A 24,869-nucleotide genomic window follows, 5' to 3' on the forward strand; every position below is an offset into this window, starting at 1 on the left:
GACCAGAACCAATGCAATGTGAGGGAAGAAAAGGCAGATGAGAAAGATCTGGATAGGAATTCTAAGGGGAGAAAGTCGGGAGGCAGGGGCTGAGCACGGGTTTGGCTTGGGACACGCTGGGTTGCCAGTGCCCGTGGCCCGTGGGGTTCCCAGGAGGAGCTGTCCCATAGACGACTGGGGATACTGGTCTATGGCAGCCAGAGAGGCAAAAGCGCAGATTCAGATTTGGGGAACCTGAGCCTAGAGGTGTGGCTGAATATCAAGGAAATGAATTCACTGTCCCAGGAGGAGGGGAGGGTCTAAGAGAACACTAACAGACGCCATCAGAGAGGGGTTGGTGAGCGCCTGCCACCAGCAGGGCAGCCCAAGGGCATCTGAACACCATGGCGGAAGCATCCACCATCCCAACCCTGAGAGCTCTTCCCTCAGAATCTGTAAGAGAATCAAGGGCCACAACAAAGCTTTGGACACTGTGATAACCATATTGGGGATTAGGATTTTGTTGACAACAATTTCTCTTAATGCCGAAATTACGAGTGGTGAACAGGTTCCCCCAGGAATATAATCTCATCCCACAACACTACAGTATTCTGTAGACTCCAAAGTGCCGTTGACCCTTGAACAAGGCAGGGGTTAGGGGCGCCGACCCCCCGTGCAGTCAAAATTCTGCATGTCGGGGTGCCTGGGTGGCTCAGTTGGTTAAGCGTCTGACTCTTGGTTTTGGCTCAGGTCATGATCTCACCGTTTGGTGTGTTTGAGCCCTGCACTGGCAGTGCAGAGCCTGCTTGGGATTCTCTCTTTCCCTCTCTCTCTGCCCCTTCCCCATCCTGTCTCTGTCTCTCTCAAAAATACATTAAAAAAAAAAAAAAACTCTGCATGTAACTTTTCACTCCCTAGAAACATAATACTGATAGCCTACTGTTGACTGGCAGACTAATACATAAATGGTTGATTAATATGTATTTTGTACGTTACATATATTATACCATAAAGCTTACAAGAAACTAAGAGAAAAGAAAACATTAAGAAAATCATAAGGAAGAGAAAATACAGTCACAGGACTGGACTGTATTTATCAAAAAACAAATCCACGTATAAGTGGACCCATGCAGTCCAAACCCAAGTTTTTCAAGGGCTCACGTGCATTTGCATGGACATGAACTCTCTTATCTTCACAGCAGCTGTCTGAAGAACATAGAGCCCTTTATGGATGGGGAAACTGAGGCTCAGAGAGGAGAGATGACGTGCCCAAAGTCAAAAGAGAGGGTGAACCTGAATTCAGATTTTCTCTCAGTCACTATACCCGGGATGCCATGGCTGACCACGCACCACGTTGGGCGCCTTAGAAATGGCGGATGATTTAGCCACTTGACTCGCGCAGGAAGCTGAGGTCTGGAGTTCTACTCCATGCCGATCAGTAAGTATTAAATTCCTATCTTGAAAGAGCGTTGGACATGACTTAAAAGGTATTCAGACAGTAAAGTTGTTTGGTTTTTTATTTGGTGGTGGTGGGGTGTGTGTGTGTGTGTGTGTGTGTGTGTGTGTGTGTGTGTTTTAGGAACATCCATCTTGCAAGCCATGAAGATAATACTGTAGCTGTGAAATCCGACCCCAAGCTTCCTGCAAGCAAAAACAGACACGTGGAGATGAGCCCACTGACCGTCCTCTGATGAGAAAGACACAGGTTTTTGTCACATTGATTCAAAATAATTGACTAATGAGGAATTAAATCGAAGCCCCCCCCTCCCCAATCCGGTGTCTGCCATGGAGGGGAAGTGAAAGCAGAACAGGGGGGACTTGGGCAGGTAGGAACTGAGAATGTGCGGGCAGGGGCTGGGGGGACACAGAGTAACACTCTCCTACAAGGGCAATGTAGACGTCAGCCCGCAGGCCACTCGAACCCCAGCCCCAGAGCTTTCCCTTGTCACATGCTGCAGTTTCCCCCCTTCTAAATCCTTCCGATAAAAGTTGTGTTTGTGTTTTTATGCACAGTTGCACACTCGAGACGAATGTGCCAGGGGTAATCAAACAGACCTATCTGTGGGGTGAATAGGGACAGTGACCGGACAGTGACCAGGGTAAGGCTGGTGTGCCTTAGTGGGTAGATCATTAGAATCCTGTCCGGAGCAGGGACCAGAGAGTGATGAGTCCACTCAGAGAAACACTAAGTTACATTAAGCACCAGGTTTCTCTTCGGTAACCATGAGCGCCCTGTTAAGGGCTGCAGTTAGTAACACAGATATTTTAGTTAGTAACACAGATTGCTGTCTGTCCAGCCCCTAACAGGGTGCCAGCCATGGAGCAGATGCCCGATAAATGTTAACCGAAGAGAAAAAAGGGGAGAGGAAGAAGGGAAGGTGGGGCTTAAAAAAGAAAAGATGAAGAGAGAGTAAAGGGACAGGGTAGGATGGAAATCTGTAGGAAAATGGCAAGAAAATAAGACGAAAGGAGAGAGAAAGTAAGGTGTAAAACGTTGGTCCAGAAGTCTAGCAGTCGCCAGATGAGGTCTGTACTATTGCCCTGGGTTTCCTAGCAACCAAAGCAAGGAAGGAAACATACCATTACAACATTCACAGGATCCATAGGATAACAACAGATCGTTGTTCAGAATGGCTCCCCTGGGGGCTCCCCTGGCTCCCCTGGGGGCTCAGTCGGTTGAGCGGCCGACTTCGGCTCAGGTCATGATCTCGCGGTCCATGAGTTCGAGCCCCGCGTCGGGCTCTGTGCTGACAGCTCAGAGCCTGAAGCCTGTTTCAGATTCTGTGTCTCCCTCTCTCTGGCCCTCCCCATTCATGCTCTGTCTCTCTCTGTCTCAAAAACAAATAAACGTTAAAAAAAAAATTAAAAAAAAAAAAAGAATGGCTCCCCTGGCCCCTCCTAAAGGGAACACCGTGTCACACGGTGTGCCCTTGGTGACACTCCTACAATAAATATAGAATCAAATCCTGAACAGTTACGTCTCAGCTCACCCTGGGTGCGGGTGATTGGCGTGGCACCAGACCCACTCAATACACTCCAGGAGCCACAAGAATTTCACACAGATCAGCAACCAAGCTTTGGCTTGGTTCAGCGATAAATTCTACAATATTGGGGGGCAGGAGGGAAAGTACCTTCCCGACAGGCACACCATTGCTTCCAGTCCAAGGCCGGGGCAGAGGTCAGCAGTGGTCACTAAACTCTCTTCCGGAGGGAATGAGCCTCACAGCCCTTCTCAACGGGGCACCCCCGGAGGGATCTTGTCACCTGCCAGCCTGACTCTGTCCGCCAGCTCTGATCAGAGGGTATTCAGGCATATCCTTCAGGCAACGCTCTAGGAATGGTAATTCGTATAATAATGTTTCGGTCCAATGAGGCAGTAGGGAGTTTGAAATTGCAGGGGCTGGCAGGAAAGAAGACATATTCTCTGTTGGTAAGGACAGAACATTGTGGTTTGACGGGCAAACAAACGGAGGTCGGCTTGACATTCTTGCATGAAAGGGCTGAGCACTTGGGCAAAGACTCAATCCTAACCCAAGGTTGCTGCAGTATTCACACTGTTCCTGAGGGACACCAAACAGACCTCACTCTTGTGTTAGGGTTTGGGTTAGAGAGAACTGACTGGAGGGGAGATTGGGGGGTTTCCACAACAGTGACTTTTTGACTTTCCCTCTAGATGCCTTTTGTTCTTTAAAGGATTTCTTACTTTTTAAAAAAAATTTTTAATGTTTATGATTTATTTTTGAGATAGAGAGATAGAGAACATGAGCCAGGGAGGGGCAGAGAGAGAGGGAGACACAGAATCCGAAGCAGGCGCCAGGCTCCCAGCTGTCAGCACAGAGCCTGACGCAGGGCTTGAACCCATTAATTGTGAGATCATGACCTGAGCCGAGGTCAGACGCTTAACAGACTGAGCCACCCAGGCGCCCCTAGGTGCCTCTTGAACCTCTAATTCAAGAGGCAACATAACAGGCAACATAAGAATAGTTAATATAATTAATTGTCGTATATATATGAGGAACCACATGTATGTACAGGTGGGGAAGGGGCAGAGAGAGAGAGACAGAGTGACCGAGAGAGAGAGAATCTGAAGCAGGCTCCACACTCATCATGGAGCCCAGTGCTGGGCCCGATCCCACAACCCTGGGATCATGACCTGAGCCGAAATCAACAGCCAGATACTCAACCGACTGAGCCCCCCCAGGCACCCCAAACAGTGCACACTTATATTTCTAAAAAAGGAGAAATAGAGGCACCTGGGTTGCTCGGTCGACTGAGCGTCCGACTTCAGCTCAGGTCATAATCTTATGGTTCGTGGCTTCAAGCCCCACATCAGGCTCTGTGCTTACAGCTCAGAGCCTGGAGCCCGCTTCGGATTCTGTGTCTCCCTCTCTCTTTCTGCCCCTCCCCCACTCACAGACTCTCTCCCTTCTCTCTCTCTCTCTCTCTCTCTCAGAAATTAATAGACATTAAAAAAAATTTTTTAAGAATAAATAATACAGTGCCTGAAACAGGAAAGGGTACTCCTAGTTGACCAGAAATTTGAAAGAAACATAGAAGATTGTGGTGGCTGGGGTGCCTGGGTGGCTTAGTTGGTTAAGCCTCAGCTTCAGCTCAGGTCATGATCTCACTGTTCATGGGTTCGAGCCCCACGTCGGGCTCTGTGCTGATGGCTCAGAGCCTGGAGCTTGCTTTGGAGCCTCTGTGTCTCCCTCTCACTCTCTTCCTTCCCCACTCATGCTCTCTCTCTGTCTCTCAAAAATAAATAAATGTTAAAAAATGCTGGGGTGCCTGGGTGGCTCAGTCGGTTAAGTGTCCGACTTCGGCTCAGGTCACGATCTCGCGGTCCGGTCCGTGAGTTCGAGCCCCGCGTCGGGCTCTGTGCTGACCGCTCAGAGCCTGGAGCCTGTTTCGGATTCTGTGTCTCCTTCTCTCTCTGACCCTCCCCCATTCATGCTCTGTCTCTCTCTGTCTCAAAAATAAATAAACGTTAAAAAAAAATGTTAAAAAAAAAAAAGAGAGAAGAAGATTGTGGTGGCTTTTACATTGGGGGCCCCTTGAACCACACTTCCCCTTATTCAGGCCCTTTTGTAGACCCCTGCCACACTGACTCTGGACCTGGCATGTGGCTGGCTTGCTTTGGCCAATGGGACCTTAGGTAGTATCATTGAAATAGAACCTTATAAGAGCTTGCACGTTAGAGCTTGTGCTCTTGAGATGCTTTCTTGGAAGCCAGCCACCATGCAGTGAGGAGGCCCAAGCAGCCACATGGACAGGCTGACATGGAAAAGAACCAAGGGCCCTGGAAGACAGCCTGAGCTGAGATCCCAGGCTCTAGCCAACACCAACAGGGAAGAAGGTTGGTTTGGACTTCCCTGACATCCCAACATCAACACCCTGCAAAGCAAAAAAACAAAAAAACAAAAAACAAACAAACAAACAAAAAAAAAAAAAACAACTGCATGGTCAACCCACAGAATCATAAAAAAAAACAACACATTTTGGGGGGGCGCCTGGGCATCTCAGTCAGTTAAGTGTCCAGCCCTTGATGTCAGCTCAGGTCATGATCTCATGGCTCGTGAGACTGAGCGCCACAACGAGCTCTGCGCTGACAGTGTGGAGCCTGCTTGGGATTCTCTGTCTCTCTCTGCCCCTCCCCTGCACACACACATGCACGCATTCCCTCTCTCTCTCTCTCTCTCTCTCTCTCTCTCTCAAAAGAAATAAATAAACATTAAAAAAATAATAATAACACATTTTTGGTGTTTTAAGCCACTGGAGTTTGAGGTGTTTTGTCATGTAGCAGCAGACACCCGAAAAATGGAAACCTGGGAAGGAGATGGAGGAAATGTAAGCCTCACACACCAGATGCCTCCTGAGGGAGACAAGGTGCAGGCCCGAGTTCACAGCAAGTAAATGCGAACCGGAGGAGACATCGGATGGGCATTCAGGGACAGCACCGAGAACCATGCAGAGAGTCGGACACGAACACGGAAGGGCCAGGAGCAAGGGTGTCCCTGTGCAGCATTAACCAGGAAGCCTGCTCTCCCAGGTAGGTGGGCGATCCGCACGGAGAATGTCTGAGGCAGGTTGACAATGAAGCCGAACCCACTGGGACCACTGTGAGGGTCCGTAACTTGACTACTTGCTTCCTGTCCTGATACCTGAAAAGGTTTCTCTGTTCCGGATCGCCCTCAGACGGCTCTGTCAGCCAAGGGAGAGGCCGGACGGGGACCCACCAACACGCAAAGACGCTCATGAAAGCTTCCCATGTAAGGAACATAGCTCTCGTTCACATCTCTAAGCAGGAAAGCAAAGTTGTAGGTATGTTAGGAAAACCAATAGCCTGAAAGAGACGGCTCAAGTTGAACCAAGAGAAAAGATGATCTTGGAGGAAACAGAGACAGTTTAGGAAGGAACAGAGAACTTTATAAAAAGTGCAGTTAATGTCCTTAGAGATGGGGCAGCTGAGAAAAGGGAGGAAGGGGCTATCAGAAAAATACAAAGGACCTGAAAATATTCTTGGAAATTACAAATGGGATTGCAATAGGAAAAATTCAATTAATGGGCTGAGTAATAATTTGGACACAGGTAAAAACCGGTCAGTGAATATAGAATCAAGGAATCTTAAAGAATGTAGAGCAAGGAAAAAAAAAAAAAGAGGCAGAAAATATAAGATCGTGGAGAAGGACCCAAGAGGTCCAGTGTCTGTCCAGTTAGGAAAGACTAGAGAAAGTAGAGAGAGAAAATAACCAGAGAAGTAACAACAATATTTTCTTAAGTTCAAGAAATACATGACTATTCCAGACCGAGAAGGTCCACTGAGCAAAATTAAAGAAAAAAGACTAACCTCCCCCCACCAAACTCTCCCAACCTCCCTTACCTTGATTTGCTTGCTTCCTTTTCCCAGAACACTTTCCATCTGCTACCCTACTATACAGCTTTCTTAGTCATTACACATATTATTTTTAAGTTTATTTATTTATTTTGAGAGAGAGAGAGAGACTGAATGCATAGGGAAGGGGCGGGGCGGGGTGGGGGAGAGAATCCCAAGCAGGCTCCATGCTGTCAGAGCAGAGCCCAACATGGAGCTCAACCCACGAACCACAAGATCATGACCCGAAATCAAGAGTCGGACCCTCAACTGACTGAGCCACCCAGGTGACCCCATTACGCTTATTATTTATGACCTGTCTCTCCTTGCTAAATTATAAGCTCCAGGAGGACAGGAGTCTTTGCCTGATTTGTTCATTGGTCAGTGAAGCCAGGCACCTGACATCCTCATTACGCATGAGTAAATATTTGTGTTGAGTTGAATTAATTTTTAAAAAATTGTTAAATATTTATTTCTTTTTGAGAGAGAGACAGAACACAAGCGGGGGAGGGGCAGAGAGAGAGGGAGACACAGAATCCAAAGCAGGCCCCAGGCTCCGAGCTGTCAGCACAGAGCCTGATGCGGGGCTTGAGCTCATGATCTATGACTTGAGCCGAAACCAAGAGTCAGACACTTAACTGATTGAGCCACCCAGGCACCCCCTGTCTTTCTAATCCCCATCCTGAGCACAGTGGCTTTTCAGCCTTAAGCGGGTCGACACACAGCCCTTTCTTGGCTTTTTTTTTTTAAGTTTATTTATTTATTTTCAGAGAGAGAGAGAGAGAGAGACAGCACAAGCAGGGTAGGGGCAGAGAAAGAGAGAGAGATTCCCACACAGGCTCTGCACTGTCAGCACAGAGCCTAATGCGGGGCTCAAACTCACAAACGGTGAGATCATGACCTGAGCTGAAATCAAGAGTCGGACACTCAACCGACTGAGTCACCCAGGCGCCCCTGGGCTTTTATCGTGAACTGGACGGCAAAATCCTCCCCGAGGGCCCGCTCCCAGGCTTCTCCCATCTCACTGGCCAAACTGGTTGCACGCTCACTTCAGAAGCAGGCTACCAGGGCAAATGGCAAGACTCGAACCGGTTGTAGTTTTCCTCTGAGGCCTGGGGACCAGTCCTCCTTCCTTCCAAGGAGCTATTTTATTTGGGCAGCCCCTACAGGTGTTGCTGCCCAAATAAAATCAGCTCTTACAGACTAGAAAGAGGAGATAAGAGGTAGGTAGTGGCCTTAAGTCAAGTTTCCTGCCTTCAAGACCCTGGAGGAGGGGGACAAAAAGACAAAAAGAAATGACCCAGGTCAGCTCCCTCCTAAATCCCTCTTGCTGGCATTTACCATGAGAAAGAAAACACAAAGGCCTTATCTCTGCGAGGCACTTGCCAGGATCTAACCGGTCTGTTTAAGTTCCTTGTGGAAGACACTCCTGGAATGTAGGATTCCGTGGGGCCTACCCGCCCCCCACCCCCCACTCTGGGAAAACATGAGCATCAGCTGTGTAATTACCTGAGTATAAAATGAATCTGTTTCCTGCCTCCTTTTTGGAAGCGGTGTCCCACGTGCAGCACTCAGGGACCTCTTATGTTCGTTCTGGGCCAGGGTGCACCCGTACGTGACGAGGAAGGATCTGGAGCTACGCTGGACGTCCCAGACTTCAGGTCTCCCATCTCAAATCCTCGAATATCTCTTGAGTTACGAGAAAAGGCCAATACGGGATAACATCTCTGATTTCTTGTGAGCCTGATGGAAGGATCTCGCATTTGGGGTTATCTGAGGTGGGTAAACTGCTATGTTATTATCCTTATTTGACAGATGAAGAAGTGACAGCTTAGCGCGGCTGAAATGCTGCCCACACTCACCCAGTGAGGCATGAGCAGACCAGGACAGGGACCCCGGCTCGGGGACTTCCTGCCAGAGCAGGCTGCTGACTGGTTGGTAGAGCCATTCCCTGAGACAGGTGTGAACCCTCGGCTTCCCTCGTTCCCGAACACGGTTTTACGACATACAGAACACAATTCTGTTGCTTTCTGATATCAGTTGATCTATTGAGGCCAAAGGCTAAAGTCCAACAGCCAGACATTCTTTCCACTTTGACAAATGCCAGGGTTGCAGCTGATTTCTTTTTTCTTTTCTTTTTTTAGCCAGGTAGCGGCAATTTATTTATTTTTTTTTAATTTTATTTTTTTAGATTTACATCCAAATTAGATAGCCTGTAGGGCAACAGTGATTTCAGGAGTAAATTCCTTAGTGCCCCTTCCCCATTTAGCCCATCCCCCCCTCCCACAACCCCTCCAGTAACCCTCAGTTTGTTCTCTAGATTTATGAGTCTCTTCTGTTTTGTCCCCCTCCCTGTTTTTATATTATTTCTGTTTTCCTTCCCTTATGTTCATCTGTTTTGTCTCGTAAAGTCCTCATATGAGTGAAGTCATATGATTTTTGTCTTTCTCTGACTAATTTCACTTAGCATCATACCCTCCAGTTCCATCCATGTAGTTGCAAATGGCAAGATTTCATTCTTTTTGATTGCCTCGTAATACTCCATTATACACACACACACACACACACACACACACACTATATCTTCTTTATCCATCCATCCATCCATCCATCCATCGATGGACATTTGGGCTCTTTCCATACTTTGGCTATTGTTGATAGTAGCAGCAATTTATCTTATAAGGTCTTGAAGGAGGTTCCAGGGAAGATGTCCTTAGCTCAGTTAAATGTGCTTGGGGGAGTCCGGGAGGCAATTTCTAGTAGACGTTTGAATATCCAAAACAAATGTTACCCTAAGAAGAACGATCAGGGATGAAGACAGAGACGGGGGGATCACCAGCACGGTGGTTCCCAGAAATCATGGGACCGGATGAGGCCATGAAGACAGTGTGTTCAGAGGGGAGAAAAGAAGGGAGCACCAAGGATGAAGCCCTGAGTAGAACCAACGCTTACGGCTGAGGACAGACAAGGAGCTCATCATGCAAGAAACTGGAAAGGAAAGGTATGAAAAAAAAAACATGCAAGTGCATCACAAAACGCAGGCAAAGGGGGTGGTCACCTGTCACGTCCACAAGGTCAGATGAGACGACAGGAAGGACTCACTGGGCTTGGCGGTGAGGAGATGACCAGTCAATAGCCTCGAGGTGCTCAGTGGAGCACTGGCCAAAGCCACACTGTTGCTTAGGGAGTGGCCGGAGATAAAGAAGTGAAGATTCTGTGATAGAAAGGAGGAAGAAGGGGGGATACTTCCAGGCTGACACAGGGCTGAGGACATTTTTTTTTCTGTTAGGGGGCATACTTATGTATTTGTGGTTACCAGGAAGAAATGGAGCCCGTAGAAATGGAGACATTCAAGTCAGCAGAAAGGAAAGAGAGAAAGAGTACAGCCAGGTAGTAAGGGAATGAACTGGAGAGCAAAGGCGGAGAAATCAGCCCTGTAAAGGAGGGCAGCTTCCGAGGCCGGTGGGGGGATAACAGGCAGCCTACTTGTAACGGGCTTCATCTAGTCGCTGGGACTTGAGTAGCGATGGGCAAAGTTAAAGGAAATGTGTTCACATAATCAGCCTGCTCTATATTTACCTCCCTGGAACCAGAGGGGCAGTGTGTTCTAGTGATGTGGACTCTGAAACCCAGCCTGCTGTTTTGAATTTCATTTCTGGCCCTCACATGCTTTTTTGTGGAAGGTCACATTTAGAGCGCCGTGGCAGTCTCAGCAACTGCTCGGTCTCCGTGGCTTCTTTCAAAGCCTCAGAACAAGTGGGGCAGATAATTCCAGCTCCTGAATGTCCTTGGAGCCCTAATACTATTTTTATGAACATGACAACAGCTTTGATAATGGGGCATAAACTGGACTAATTTTGGCTACGTATCTTGTTCTTGATTGCATCAAAATAGTATATGAGACAGCCGACGAGGAGGGTACAACAGGACGGTCAAAACAGATTAAAAAGGGAAAGAAGTCACAACTGTGACAAAAATTTGAAAGCTGTTTAGCCTCCACAGTAATTACAGGAGTGTAAATACCATTTGAAAAATGAGCTACCTACCATCTATTAAATAAGCAAAACCAAAAGTCAAATTGTCAAATCCGTGGGGGGTAGACTTGAGGTAAATAGTAATACAGAAATTGCCAGTGAACATTGCAATTGGTTCATTTCTTTGAATAATTGCTAACATTTACTGAGTGCTGACTCCACATCAGGCACTGCTTTAACGTGTATTCCTCCATCTAACCTTCGCCTAACTCTCCGAGGTAGATTATGTCCCTATTGTCATCTCCATTTTCCAAATAAGGAAACTGGGGCACAGAATGGTTAAACAAATTGTCCAAGGTCATGAAGCAAGGAAGTGACCGAGCCGTGGTTCAAACCAAGCAGATGGATTTCAACTCCCTTGTTCTTTTTTTTTTTTTATTTTTTTATTTTAAAAAAAAATTTTTTTTTTTAAACGTTTATTTATTTTTGAGACAGAGAGAGACAGAGCATGATCGGGGGAGGGTCAGAGAGAGGGAGACACAGAATCTGAAACAGGCTCCAGGCTCTGAGCTGTCAGCACAGAGCCCGACGCGGGGCTCGAACTCACGGACCGCGAGATCATGACCTGAGCCGAAGTCGGACGCTTAACCGACTGAGCCACCCAGGCGCCCCTCAACTCCCTTGTTCTTAACCAGCAGGACCCCACTACATTCTTAAAGATTATTGAGCCTTTCATGGTAAAAACACTCAACAAACACAAAGCTAACATACTCAATAATAACAGACTAAGTACACTACCCGTAAGATCAGGAACAAGACAAGGATGCCTACTTTCACCGCTGCTAGTCAACAACACTGGACAGGAAGCACTAGCCAGAGCAATAATGCAACAAAAAGAAATCAAGGCATCCAAATTGGAAAGGAGGAAGTAAAAGTATCTTTGCTGATAACATCATATGTAGACTATCCCAAAGAAGACACACACACACACACACACACACACACACACACAACTGTTAGAGCGAGTTAATGAATTCAGCAAAGTCGGCAGACACAAGATCAAGACTCAGAAATCAGTTGTATTTCTATATACTAGTGATGAACATTAGGAAAATAAAATTTTTAAAAAATTCCAGTTATAATAGCATCAGAAAGAATAAAATACTTAGGAATAAATTTAGCTATGTTGGTATATGACTTGTGCACTGAAAACCACAAAACGTTGCTGAAAGAAAATAAAGACCTAAATACATGGCAGGATATTCTGTGCTCATGGATTTCAAGACTTAATACTGTTAAGATGGCAATAATCCATAGATTCGATGAAGTCTCTAAGAAAATTACAATGATCTTTTTTTGCAGAAATTGACAAGGTGATGGTAAAATTGATAAGGAATTACAAGGGGCCCTGGATAGCCAAAATAATTGAAAAGGAAAAACGAAGCTGGAGGACTCACATTTCCCAATTTCAAAGCTTACTACAAAGCTACAGGAACCAAGGCACTATGGTACTGGGATAAGCACAGGTATATAGACTAGACCACTGGAATAGTATTGAGAGTCCAGAAATAAGTTCAAAAATCTTTGGTCAATTGATTTTCAACAAAAGTGCCAAGACCAGTCAATGGAGAAAAGAATTGTTTCTTTAATAGAGGATGCTGGGACAACTGGATATCCACATGCAAAAGAATGAAGTTAGACCTCCACTTCATACACTGTACAAAAAGTAACTCTGGGGCACCTGGGTGGGCTCAGTCAGTTAAGCGTCCGACTTCAGCTCTGGTCATGATCTCAAGGTTTATGGGTTCAAGCCCTGCATTGGGCTCTGTGCTGACAGCTCAGAGCCTGGAGTCCGCTTCGGATTCTGTGTCTCCCTCTCTCCCTGTGTCTCCCCCACTTGTGCTGTGTCTCTCTCTCAAAAATAAATAAGCATCAACAACAACAAAGAAGTCACTCCAAATGGATCATAGACCTAAATGTGAAAGCTAAAACCACGAAACTCTTAGAAGAAAACATAGGGGTAAATCTTCATAAATTTGGATTTGGCATGATACGGAAATGGCACCAAAAACACAAATGACAAAGGAAAAACCAAACAAATGGAGTTAGTCAAAATGAAAAACTTTTGTGCATCTAAAAACACTACCAAGAAAGTAAGAAGACAACCTACAAGATTGGAGAAAATATTTGTAAATCGTATATCTGATAAAGGTTTAATATCTAAAATCTAGAAAACTGTCACAACCCTACAAAAGACAATCCAATTCTACAACAAAACAAGGCAACCCAATTTAAAAATGAGCGAAAGATTTGAACAAACCTTTCTGCAAAGAAGGTGTACAAATGGCCAGTAAGCGCATGAAACGATGCTCATCACTAATCATTAGGGAAATGCAAATCAAAACCACAAGTGAGCTGCCACTTCACACCCACTAGGATGGCTACAATAAAAAAAATTTTTTTTTTAAAAGGAAAAAAACGAGTGTGGAGGATATGGAGAAATTGGGCCCTCCTACGTCACCAGTGGGAATGTAAGGTGAGGCAGCTGCTCTGGAAAACAGTTTGTCGGTTCCTCAAGAAATGTAATATAGAATTATAGTATGATCCAATGATTCACTTCTAGGTATCATACTCCAAAGAACTGAAAGCACATTTCCTCACAAACGCTTGTACACGAATGTTCATGAAAGCACTATTCACAGTAGCTAACGGGTGGGAACAGCCCAAATATCCGTGGTCCGATGAATGGGTAAACCAGTATGGCGTACCCTACAATGGAATATACACAGAAATGAAATAGTGATACATGCTACCGGTGGATGAACCTCAAAAACATTGGGCTCAGTGAGGGAAGAGTCACGGGTTGGGTGATTCCCTTGACAGAACATCCAACATAGGCAGATCCATGGAGACAGAAGGACGACGGTGGGTTCATTGGGGCTCAGGGGAGGGAGGAATGGGGAGTGACTGCTTAGTGGCAGTGGAGTTTCCATTTGCGGTGATGAAAATGTCGAAACTACAGAGAGAGGTCGTCACACAACACAGTGATTGTGCTAAACGCCACAGGATTGTGCACTTCATTGCTTTGTTTTTTAACCAGGCTCCGTGCCCAACATGGCGCTTGACCTCAAGACCCTGAGATTAAGAGTTGCGTGCTTCGCCAACTGAGCCAGCCAGTCTCCCCCAAATTATGCATTTTAGAATGGTTAATTTTATGCTATGTGAATTTAACCTCAATTTTTGAAATGTATTCACCTTGAAAAGTACCAAGGATAAGGAGCGCCTGGGTAGCTCAATCGGTTAAGCATCCAACTTGTGGTTTTGTCTCAGGCCATGATCTCACGGTTCATGGGTTTACGCCCTGCTTTGGGCTCTGTGCTGACCGTGTGGAGCCTGCTTGGGATTCTCTCTCTCCCTCTCTTTCTGCCCCTGCTCCACTTGTGTATGCTTCCTGTCTCACTCAAAATAAATAAACTTTTTTAAAAAAGTTCTAAGGATGTGCACAGGCTTTTGTTTAAGTGGGTAATATCTACCCATTTTGTTGTGTTAGGAATCAAAACAGGGAAATGTAAAATGTCTTTGGTCATTCTTTTTTTTTTTTTAATTTTTTTTTTTTAACGTTTATTTATTTTTGAGACAGAGAGAGAGACAGAGCATGAACGGGGGAGGAGCAGAGAGAGAGGGAGACACAGAATCGGAAGCAGGCTCCAGGCTCTGAGCCATCAGCCCAGAGCCCGACACGGGGCTCGAACTCACGGACCGCGAGATCACGAGATTGTGACCTGAGCTGAAGTCGGACGCTCAACCAACTGAGCCACCCAGGCGCCCCAGTCATTCATTTTAAAATAACAACAAAAACAAACACATAGAAATAAATATGTAAAATCTCCAAATAAGAGCAAAATACTTTTTATGAAAAAATAACTGTTTTTTCCACTGCAGAGATTAGTGAAAAGAGTAGTATTGCTTTACGTTTTTAAAAACCTCTTGAATGACTGGCTTCATGAAAGACATCTGGATTCTTTCTTCTCCATTCAACCTGTTAAAATATACCCCACTGTCAGGCAGCTTTAGGAGAACCTCAACATGTGCTCCTGAGACAATGAGTGTGAAGGTGTTATGTCTTTGTGTTACCATGACAATAGTTGTGATCTCACAGAACCCCTGGAAGGGTGTCCAAGAACCCCAGGGGCCCTGATCATATTTTAAAACCTGCTGCTGTTTACTGTATAGGAAGGGACAACTTCATGGGCATAGGACCAGTGCCATCACACGGGACCGTGTGCTTGCAAGAGCCCTGAGTTTGGGGTTTTATGCTCCGCAGTTGCCGTCTTTAAATCCCAAAGAATTTTATCTTTGAATTTGTGTTCTGTAGATGAAGTTCGATGGGACAATGGGGCATGCACCGAGGCTCAGAGCACTGTCCCATGAACTGTCCCCGCTTCTGCTGCCTCCCTGTCTCCCTGGGACCAACTCAAGTCACCTGTTCCTCATCCCCTGGTGCCCTGGACCTTACATGGCCTCCCCTCCCTGCTCCTGCCCGGAAACCACTGTCCCCTTCATCCCTGGCGGGGGCCTTGGCTTAGCACGGGAAGGATCCCAGTCGGGCACATACACCCCGTGGGCACTCAGGGGAAGGCCTGGCAGAAGCTGACCCAGGAGTCCAGTGGACAATTCACAGGGTGAATCCCTCACCCATCCCCAGATCTAGACACCTGCCAAGTCCTGGCACGAAGATTGCAGAGCCCTCGGGTGCCCATCCCCGTGGCTGAGGGAGCAGGTCTACAGGAGGCCAACATCCCTGGCATCATTCAGGTGGCTGGCTGGAGGGAGGAAGTCAGCAGCTGGCATGGTCCTCATGTGGTGCCAGGGGACAGCCCGGTGGGCACCTGTGAGGTGGGCACTCAGCCTGCCAGTATCCCTGTGCCTAGGGGAACCTGACATCAAATAGCAAATAAAACACCACCAGCACAAGTGGAGGGGGGATAAGAGGCAGAGACGGCGGAAAAATTTTTTTAAAGTTTTCAAGTTGAGTACCTTCAAGGTGCTTCTTTCCTGCTTTTTGGACCAGGGCCTGAATTTTCATTTTGCAGGGGCCACAAATCGTACAGCTGGTCCTGCAAAGAAGACTAGCCTCTGAAGAGATAATTAAGGCACCTGAGAACTCCTGCCCTTTGTCCTAATAAACCTACAGAAAGAAATTATCCCAAGCAAATGAATTTAAAGGGGGGAAAAAACTACAAATGAAAGTACCTAGATGTATTTCTCAGTATAATAAAAAATACTCAATGATTGATAAGGGAAAACTAACTGAGAAAAAATTAGTTTTTCCTTTACCTTCCAAGATCTGTTCCTCTCCTGGTGTTCTTTCTCTCATCTCTGTCCACGGAAGGGAACTAGAAATAGCAACCAGCCCTGAAGAAGTGAGCTGTTTCCTTTGAGGCCAGATTCTGGTTTCTAAATATATTTTTCAGTAAAGGGAACTGAGGTTCCTTAGAGAAATGGCTGATTCCAGGTCTGGGGCAGCGGATGTATATCGTGACATCGTATGAAACAAGGACACTCTCAAAGACTACTGTCATCGTGTCCTACGGTCCAGGAGCCCAGGGCTTTGAACGATGCCTGCCTGTGTAAATGCCAAGACGCCAAAAGTGGAAACGAGCCCACGTGGGCGCCTGGAAAGATGACCGTGGAACAGTGTCTGCTGTTTGCACATCTTCTGCACTTAAACTTGATGGCGAGGACTGCCGATCATCTCTTAGCTCAAACCCTGGCAGGGGCTTATTATTTGGGAGGGTTACATAGAGGGTCGGATCACAAGTCACTTGGAAAAGTGAGAGAAACTATTAAACCGCTTTACTAATCAATAAAAGGATGATTGTGGGGGAGTTGCCATGCCAGGAGATTTCTTCCCACCTTCTATTCAAATACCTAGAAAAATTCCGAACGCGAGCTATTTTCAGCAGCCATGAAGGTTTAACACGTTGAGAAGAAAAATCAAAGAAAACTAAAAGAGAAAGAGAAAGCTGCAAATTTAGTGACGTTACTGTCAGAAGTGCTGAAGAAATATAGCTCCTCTATTTATTTTTAAGTGATCTGGTCCTACCAGGTCCCACTGGTCAGGTGATGTGGAAACAAATACATTCCAGTCTGTTCCAGTACAATTAGTCCAAGCCAGGAATGTGACCGATCCGTCTCCATCAGGCCGCCTCAGAGACAAAATGACTCGGCCACTCCCCTTTGCAGCTTATCTCTACCGTAGCATTTGGGTGCAGGGAAGGGGCCACATCTGACCTCGAGCTGTTGCTGCCTCGTGCTGGCCCTTCGGTATGTGTGGGCTGGTGACCACTGCAGGGCAGCTGGCCTGGGCCCTGGCTTCCGGTGTCCACAGCTGACCCCTGAGGTCACTGTAACCCGTAGTCCAGTTCTGTTGTTTCTTGGTTGGAGCCTGGGCATTGCTGTCCAGCTGGCCCCACCTCACCTTGGCTTTTACTGACCTATGGGCTCCACTGAATCGCTACCACACTGTCCATCTGGCCCCTAACCAGGAGGTCCAGGTGGTGGGGTCACCTTTCCCCCACCCAGTAGATCCATGGCGGGGCTGCTGGCTCTTGACCCTGCATTCCTGGGAACTGAAAGAAGTTCAGGAGGAAACTATACATCTTCTCCCTAGCCACCCTAATTTTCTTTTTTTTTTTTTTTTTTTTTAATGTTTATTGTTGAGAGAGAGAGAGAGAGAGCTCAGGCAAGGGAAGGACAGAGAGAGAGGGAGACACAGAATCGGAAACAGGCTCCAGGCTCTGAGCGGTCAGCACAGAGCCAGACGCGGGGCTCGAACCCACGAACCTTGAGATCATGACCTGAGCTGAAGTCGGATGCTCAAACGACTGAGCCCCCCAGGTGCCCCAGCCACCCTAATTTTAAACATTCACCTTGATAAAGAGGCCAAACATTCACCCTTCCCTGCTCTGGGAAGATAAGTCTCCTGTGTGAGAAAGAGAAAGCTACGAGGGAACGTTATGTAAGAGGGAAATAAAACACAACCATTTCTTGAGTTCAGAGCATTGTCACCAGTACTCAGGCAAGCAAAAACCAATGTAAGGAAAATGACAGTAAAAGCAAGCGCCTAAGGAAAACGTCTTGACTAAAGAAATCCCAAAGAAATACAAGAATTTGGAGAAAAAGTCTCCAACGTGTTTTGGAAAACTCTTCTGAGGTCTAGTCTTCACTGAAACCTGCACAAATCTTAAGGGTATACCGTTCAGTGAATTTTCAAAAGTGAGTCTACACCCCTTTAGTAACGCCCAGGTCTGGAAATGGAACACCAACAGCACCAGAAGCCCACCTCATGCCATTTCCATCACTTGGCTTCTCACACCAAAGATTTTTTTTTTTTTTTTTTTTTTGGTTCTGCTCTTTACATGTGTAGGATTATACATCACATTCTCTTTGGGGTCTGGCTCCTTTTACTCAGTGTTTTGTTTGTGCAATTCATCCGTACCATTACATGTATTAATTCATTTGGTGTAGATTTTCATTGTGTGAACGTGCCACGAATTATATCTCTGTTCTACTGACGAGGAACACTTGCATAGCCTATATTTTTATTTACTACAAAAAGCGCTCCTGTGAAATTCTCGGGCATGGCTTTTAGTGAACGCGTGCGTACGTATTTCTGTCGGGGTTATGCCTAGGAGTCGAATGTCTAGGTCATAGATTATAGGTCTTTTCATCTTCGGGAAATAATGCCAGATTGTTTTCCTAAATGGTTGCATCTAGGGGTGCCTGGCTGGCTCAGTCAGTTGAGTGTCGGACTATGGCTCAAGACATGATCTCGTGGCTTGTGAGTTTGAGCTGCGCGTCGGGCTCTGTGCGGACAGCTCAGAGCCTGGAGCCTGCTTCGGATTCTGTGTCTCCCTCTCTCTCTGCCCCTCCTCCGCTCTCACTTTGTCTCTCTCTCTCTCTCTCTCTCTCAAAAATAAATAAATATTTAAAAAATCCAAATTGATTGCAATTCCCATCAGGACAGTAGGAGCATTCTGATTGTCAACACTTGTCATCAGTCACTTAATTGGTAGCCATTGTGGTCCTGGTGTCGTGGTATCTTACTGTAATTTTAGCTTACATTTCCGTGATCATGGTGATGTGGAAAAGCTTTTCGTGTGTTTTTGACCTTTTGCATAACCTCGTCAATAAAGTACCCATCCAAACCTCTTGCCCACTTTCTATACAGTTAGCTTCCTTTCTCTTAATCCACGTACACGCTTAGGATGCTAGTCCTTTGTCAGATATACGTACTGCAAATATCTTTTCCTAAACCTTGGCTCCCCTTTTCATTCTCTTTCTTGGCATCTTTTGATAAACAGAGGTTATTAATTTCATTTATTTTTTCATGTTTATTTTTTTAGATTTTTTTTAATGTTTGTTTATTTCTGAGACAGAGAGAGACAGAGCATGAGCGGGGGAGGGGCAGAGAGAGAGACACACACAGAATCCAAAGCAGGCTTCAGGTTCCAAGCTGTCAGCGCAGAGCCCGACGTGGGGCTCGAACCCACTGACTGCGAGATCATGACCTGAGCCGAAGTCGGACACTTAACCGATTGAGCCACCTAGGTGCCTCCCAGAAGTTCTTAATTTTAATATAATCCAATTTACTAATTTTTCTTTGGTGGGTGAAATGCTTTTTATTTCCTTTTTGTGACATGTTTGTCTGTTCCAGTATGCTCTTGTATGTTTTTTGCTCTCAGATTTTTTGGGAGGGGGCCTTTCACATTTAGATCTGGAAAGTATTTTGTGTCCTGTGAGGTCCACATGTGTAAAAGGTAAAAGACGACACGTATCTAAGAACAATAGGCCAGTGTTTAAAAAAAAAAAAAGTTATAAAAATTTAGTTCATAATACATATTTTAAGTCATCATTAGAACTATTGTCGCAGCATCTAAATAAAGAGTCCTCAGATGCCTGGACTTTGATTTCTACTTGATTAACAAATCTAGCTTTCCCTGTGCACTCCTCTTTCTTTAGCAAGCCCCTGTACATGAGTCAATTAAAAACCTAACATTAGGTTCTGTTCTACTGGCCCAGGATAATGGCATACTCCAACGGGGTCAGACGAAGGAAGTGAAGTTTTGACGTAAGACGAAGAATTCAGGGAGTCCACGAGAGTTTCGTAGGGTCTGGGGTTCGTAAGAAAAATGGTGGGGAAGCAGTAAAGATGGACCATGTGTCTTGGGTCCGGCCAATATGACATGTGTCTGAGTTAAGAAACCAAGGCTCTTTGAAGTTACAACCTCGCTTTTCCCTGGTCATCACCCAGGAAGCTGGATCAAAGGAGTGTTACTGCCTGAGGGGACCTACGAGGTAGGATAGATCCAAAAGGTAAAGGGCAGGCACTCTCTCCTGTTCTCACCCATGAGTCAAGTACCTTGGTGCCAGGCACCTGTCGGGGATGGGTAGACAAGTCTCCTCTCTCCCAGGTGGGTCCCAGACTAAAAATGTGTAGTAGTCGTTCAATTCTCATTGAAATCCAGAAGAAAGACTCGGAGACCAGACTCCTGTCTCTCCTCTTCTTGAAGAAAGGCCGGACATGTAGGGATGGGGGTCAGATGTCCAGAAGAGACAGTCAATCCACGAAAGCTGACAGGACAGTGGGGACGGACGAAAGCTGAACGTCCCTGTTCTGTCCGTGGGGGGAAACGGGACGTGGGAAACCTGGGAGGGGGGAGGTCAGCGTGGTGAGGGGCCAGGGTGTGAAAGGTGGTAGAGAAGCCAGCAGCCCCCGCCTAGGGGTGACCCTCTGCCTGTCTGCCTCTTCATTCCTGGGGGCATGCCAGGAAAGTCTTCTTGGGGAAGCCGAGTCCCCTCAGGAACCATGGATCCTGAAAAGGGAGGGCAGCCTCGAGTAGGTGTTTGGGGCTCAGGCCAACCACACGTTTCTGACATGTGTTGATGCTCGACTAGAAAAAGGTAAAGCGTGGGGAGAAGATTACTGTCATCTTAGAACTGATTCTCCACTGTGTGTTCGTGCTACAGTGAGGTTTGGAGACGGCTGGGACTGGTTTAACATTTATGAGAAGGGCTGGGGCGCCTGTGGCTCAGTCGGTGAAGCCTTCGATTCTTGATTTTGGCTCCGGTCATGATCTCACGGTTGTGAGACTAAGCCCCATGTCGGGGTCCGTGTTGGGTGGGGAGCCTGCTTGGGATTCTCTCTCCCTCTCTCTCTCTCTCTCTCTCTCTCTCTCTCTCTTTCTCTCCCTCCCTGCCCCTCCCCTGCTCACACACACTCTCTCTGAAACAAAATAAAAAGATTTATGAGAAGGGCAATCTCGGGTCCTTCTGATTTTTACCCTCCCCTCCTTCCCTGGAGCTCAAGCCCGGGTCACGGGCACAGGTGCAGCCTTATGAGCTGAGGGTATTATTTCACATGCTTATCAGGCCCTGCTGGACACGTGAGTCTTTTTCTGCCTTTAGCTTCTTGACCTTAGCTTCTATTTATACCTACAATGCTCATCAGAGGGTAATCCAATAGCGGCTACATTTTCATGCTCTCCTGGAATATAAAAATCCTAAAGACATATAATTGCCTTTTATATTTTTTAAATGTCTTCTCTTCCTTTGGCATTCAATTAACTTCCAAAATAGATCTCTTCCTCCTTCTTTCCCTCGCCTGCCTTTCTAGAGCTTTACTAAACGCTTTTTGCCAATAGGTCTTCTTCTCATAAGTCCTCGCATTTGTTCTAATTATAGACTAGCACACATGGTGACATATATTACTTTGCTAGGCTGAATTCCAGAAAACAGTGACAAGCAAAGGAAAAAGAGCTCCATAAGCAAGAAGCTGAATTTAGTCTGGGGCATGGCAAATTGCCTTTGCTGCTGCCTTTTTTTTTTTTTTTTTTAATCCAAAAAAGAAGTTTTATTTCCAGTTGAGCAGGTCCCAGTGGGGTTCCCCCTCCCACTAAATTATTAGAGTCTTTGGGGCAAGTAATATGTTCTAGTCATCCATGTAACCTCAGGTCTAGTGATGCAGTGCCTGTTGAACTGAATTAAGTTGCACTTAGTCAAATGAGAAGCGATACCTAACAGTTGAGAGAAGGTCAAAGAAAGAAATTGTATCTTATGGCCGTGGGCATGCTACTGTCCTTGCGACAGCTTACCGGTTAGTTAACTAAAAAATCATATGCAGTCAAATCTTACAATATTTTTACTTAAAAAAAAAAAACAAAAAACAAAAAACCTTCCTTACTGTCAAAAAAAAAAAAAAAAAAGTAGAAATCGCTCAGAATCTCATCACACTGTGATATACTGCATTTATAGCAGTGGTTATAAACTTATGGTCTTTTATGTATATAATATAGGCATTTAAACAAGATGGTGTTCCCGTGAGCCCATAGCACAAAATGGGATGCTCCAGGCCTTGTTCCTGTTTTTCCACTCAGCATAATGGGTCAAGAACATCTTCTCATATCAGTAAACACTCTTCAACAGGCATTTATTGCCCCATTATATGGTTGATTGTTCAATAATTTGCCTAACCAATCATCTGTCTAGGTTGCTTTCATTTTTAAAAAGTATAATGTTTTGATATCCTTGTTGTTGTTGTTTTTTAATTTTGTACCCAGCTCTTATTTCCTCCGGATACATTACCATAGGTAGAATTTCTGGCACAAAAGACATATTGATTTTAAACTGTGGAAACTCATTTCTAAATTATTCTTTTTTTTTTTTAAATTTTTTTTTTAACGTTTATTTATTTTTGGGACAGAGAGAGACAGAGCATGAATGGGGGAGGGGCAGAGAGAGAGGGAGACACAGAATCGGAAGCAGGCTCCAGGCTCTGAGCCATCAGCCCAGAGCCTGACGCGGGGCTCGAACTCACGGACCGCGAGATCGTGACCTGAGCTGAAGTCGGACGCTTAACCGACGGAGCCACCCAGGCGCCCCTCTAAATTATTCTTTAGAAAGGCTGTACTTCAAAAAAAAAAAGAAAGAAAAGAAAGATTCTATTTCTATGCATTCCCTGTTCATGTCCTTTGTCCGTTAAAAAAGGAGATGGGTGGTTATTTGTCTTCTTGATCCATAAGGGCTCTTTATATGTAAAGGATACTTCCCTTTTCATAAAATCATAAATTATACATTCTTCCTACTTTGTCTTTTTAGTTTTTTTTTAACTTAAAAAAATGCTTTATTTATTTTTGAGAGAGATAGTGGGGGAGAGGCACAGAGAGGGGGGACAGAGGCTCTGAAGCGGGCTCCACGCTGACAGCAGAGAACCAGATGCAGGGTCTGAACCCACAAACTGCGAGATCATGACCTGAGCTGAAGTAGGACGCTCAACCGACTGAGCCACCCAGGTGCCCCACGTCTCTTTACTTTTAGGAGTACTATGCTTTAGGGGCGCCTGGGTAACTCAGTTGGCTAAGTGTCCACCTATGCTGACAGCTCAGAGCCTGGAGCCTGCTTCTGGAGCCTTCTGTATTTATCTGTTTATTTCTATATCAGTAGTATGCAATAGATAATATATAGTGAGCACTTACTTCCTTGTCAGGCTGTTCCAAATGCTTTCCATATATTAATTCAGTTAAAGGTCACATCAAGTCTATGCGGAGGCAGATTTAATCCTGAAACTAATGAAGCTTGAGCTTCAGGACCCCTTCCATAGCACAAACCTCCTCCAAGATCCTGGGAGGGGCTCTAGCAAGCTATTCACACAGTGTTATATTTTTGTAAAGTTTGGAGAATAAGATATTGCAATCACAATTGGTTAAGACTGCTGTTCCTGATGAGTCTTGCATCACAATCCCCTTATGTCACTGGGGGGCACTGGAGTGGCCTCTGGCATTAAGGAGAAGCTGAGTCAGGGATACATTCAGTTAGGTTTAGAAGGATTTCCTCATATAGTTACCAGTCAATTTTGCTCAATGCCCACTGTAGAAATAGTTTCCAGGAATACTCCCCCTGCCCTATTGTGCCAACCTACCCAGCATCACCACACAAGAGTACAGGGCCGGACTCTTTTTCTAAGATTTTATTCTTAAGTAATCTCTATACACAACATGGGGCTGTTACAATAGAAATTGGATCCTCTGGAACCCATCCCTAGAAGTATATGGGTAGTGAAACAAGATTAAAAATAGATGGCAACAGGGGCTCCTTGGTGGCTCAGTCAGTGAAGCATCTGACTTGATTTCAGCTCAGGTCATGGTCTCACGGTTAGATCGAGCCCCACGTTGGGTTCTGTGCTGACAGCACGGAGTCTGCTTGCGATTTTCTCTCTCTCCCTCTCTCTCTCTCTCAGGCCACCATGTGTCCTTGGAGCCACCATGCTGCGAGGAAGCCCAATCACATGGAGAGGCTCACGTGGAAAGAAAACAAGGTTCTAGGCCCTCAAGTCCAACGAGCTCCCAGCCAACAGCCAGCATCAACTTGCCAGCCACGTGAGTGAGCCTTCTTGGAAAGAGATCCTCTAGCCCTAGTCAAGCCATCCCAGATGATTCTGGGAGGAGCAGACACGACCATTTCCTGCCAAGTCCTGCCCACATTCCAGATTCATGAGAAAAACAAGTAATTGTTCAAGCAGCTGGGTTTGGGGCTGGTTTCTTACGCTGTATATTACTGTGTAACAATCCATGAGCAACACCCATGTAACTATCACCACCTCTAGATAAAGAAAATTTCTGTTAGCCCAGAAGTTTCCCTCAGGCACCCTTCCAGTCAACCACCCCAACCAGCAAAAGGTAATTGCTCCTTTGACCTCTAGCAACACATACGACTGTTGCCTATTGTGAAGCTTCATATAAATGGAAATGTGATGTGTTTTTATGTTTTATGTATTGAGCTTCTTTAGCTCAATAGGTTTATGAAATTAATTCAGGTTGTTTCAGGAGTGGGGTTTATTCTTTTTCATCCATTATATGAATATACCACCATTTATCCCTTCTACTATTGGTAATCATTTGGCCATTTATTTTTTTATTATTTTATATATACTGTATATTTTTAAAGTTTTTTGTTTACTTACTTTGAGAGAGAGAGAGAGAGAAAAG

At 45.7% G+C, this 24,869-nt stretch overlaps 1 protein-coding gene and 3 long non-coding RNA genes across 5 annotated transcripts in view; 2 read left to right on the plus strand and 2 right to left on the minus strand.

Annotated features, from left to right (window-relative positions):
* HOMER2 (homer scaffold protein 2) overlaps positions 1-24,869 on the plus strand; it is a 615,401-nt gene that overhangs the window by 397,075 nt on the left and 193,457 nt on the right. The window lies entirely within an intron of this gene.
* Positions 1,107-23,549, minus strand: LOC132668619 (uncharacterized). The gene is made up of 3 exons (XR_013556470.2): positions 23,361-23,549; positions 3,111-3,379; positions 1,107-1,620 (listed from the first exon to the last, which is right to left on the minus strand). It is a non-coding gene; the product is annotated as an uncharacterized LOC132668619 (long non-coding RNA).
* On the plus strand, positions 3,376-24,815 carry LOC132668620 (uncharacterized). Its single transcript, XR_009605661.3, has 3 exons — positions 3,376-6,028; positions 8,453-8,628; positions 24,122-24,815. It is a non-coding gene; the product is annotated as an uncharacterized LOC132668620 (long non-coding RNA).
* LOC132668618 (uncharacterized) lies at positions 14,718-16,437 on the minus strand. Of its 2 annotated transcripts, XR_009605659.3 has the most exons (3): positions 16,162-16,437; positions 15,540-15,751; positions 14,718-14,863 (listed from the first exon to the last, which is right to left on the minus strand). It is a non-coding gene; the product is annotated as an uncharacterized LOC132668618 (long non-coding RNA). The 2 variants fall into 2 exon arrangements; XR_013555933.2 differs by lacking the exon at positions 15,540-15,751.

This window comes from Panthera onca, chromosome B3 (genome assembly GCF_046562875.1).
Source record: "Panthera onca isolate mPanOnc1 chromosome B3, mPanOnc1 haplotype 2, whole genome shotgun sequence".
Classification (NCBI taxonomy): domain Eukaryota; kingdom Metazoa; phylum Chordata; class Mammalia; order Carnivora; family Felidae; genus Panthera; species Panthera onca.